Raw genomic sequence first — 960 nt, 5'->3', positions numbered from 1 at the left:
CGGGAGGCCACCCAGGCTGCCGGCCCCGGGGGACCGGACAGCTCGCCTGGGGGGTCGCGGCGCGGGGAGGAACACGGGCAACGCCGAGGAGATCGGCCCCCGGCGCTGGGAGGTGGCAGGCGGGAGCCGTGGAACCTGCCCCCTCTGCTGCGCGGCTCGGAGTGCCCCGGGAGCCGTGACGTCACCGTGATGTCATAGTGACCGCGTTGTCATGGCCCTGGACAATGTGCAGGGGGAGCCCTTGCAGCAGACCCCCTTCCTCTTCTCACCCCGAGACCCCCCAGCCCCGGCCTTGCCTGTGCCCCGGCCCCACACCTGGCAGGGGCAGCCTGGGGCACAGGGCAGCAGAAGAGAGCACAAGGCCGGGGCGGGGAAAGTGTCCCGGCCCACGTGACGCCTCGGCTGGAGCCCACGAGCCCCTCGTTATCGGGGTCCCCAGGTCGGGCACTACCGATTCCTTGTCAGCGCCGACCCCCAGCAACGCCAGGCCTCACACCCGACCCTGCCGGGGGAAAGCAGGAGGCCTGCGCCACCACCGTCCTCATCCTGCTTCTACGAAATGTTCTCAGTGTGCACTGAGAGAGCCAGGCCGGGCCGGCCCCGCTGCAGAGGGAGGCGAACCCCCCCTGCACCAGTCTGAGCAGGGGGGAAATCCCTTCCTGCCCAGGGGCAAGACCCTCCAGCCAGGACCCTGCGGGTCGGTGCCAGCAGCATTGGCCCAGCCTCAGCCCCGGCTGCAGCCGGCACCCAATCCCTAAAACCCCCCGACACGTGGAGCAGAAAGCAGGTGTGGGGCAAGGAGCAAAGCCTGGGAACCCCCAGGGCAGACAAGGGCTATAACTGCGCCCAGCCCCTGCAGCGATGGGGCGACCCGGCTCCGCTGGGCACCCAGGGGTGGAGGCCCGGGGCAATTGCCCACGGGCGCCCTCGAGCCAGACGCTTACGTCAGGGCGGGGGCGG

Source organism: Alligator sinensis, unplaced genomic scaffold (genome assembly GCF_000455745.1).
Source record: "Alligator sinensis unplaced genomic scaffold, ASM45574v1 scaffold446_1, whole genome shotgun sequence".
NCBI classification, from domain to species: Eukaryota; Metazoa; Chordata; order Crocodylia; family Alligatoridae; genus Alligator; species Alligator sinensis.
The sequence above is the reverse complement of the archived record's forward strand: the minus strand, read 5'-3'. Positions refer to the sequence as shown.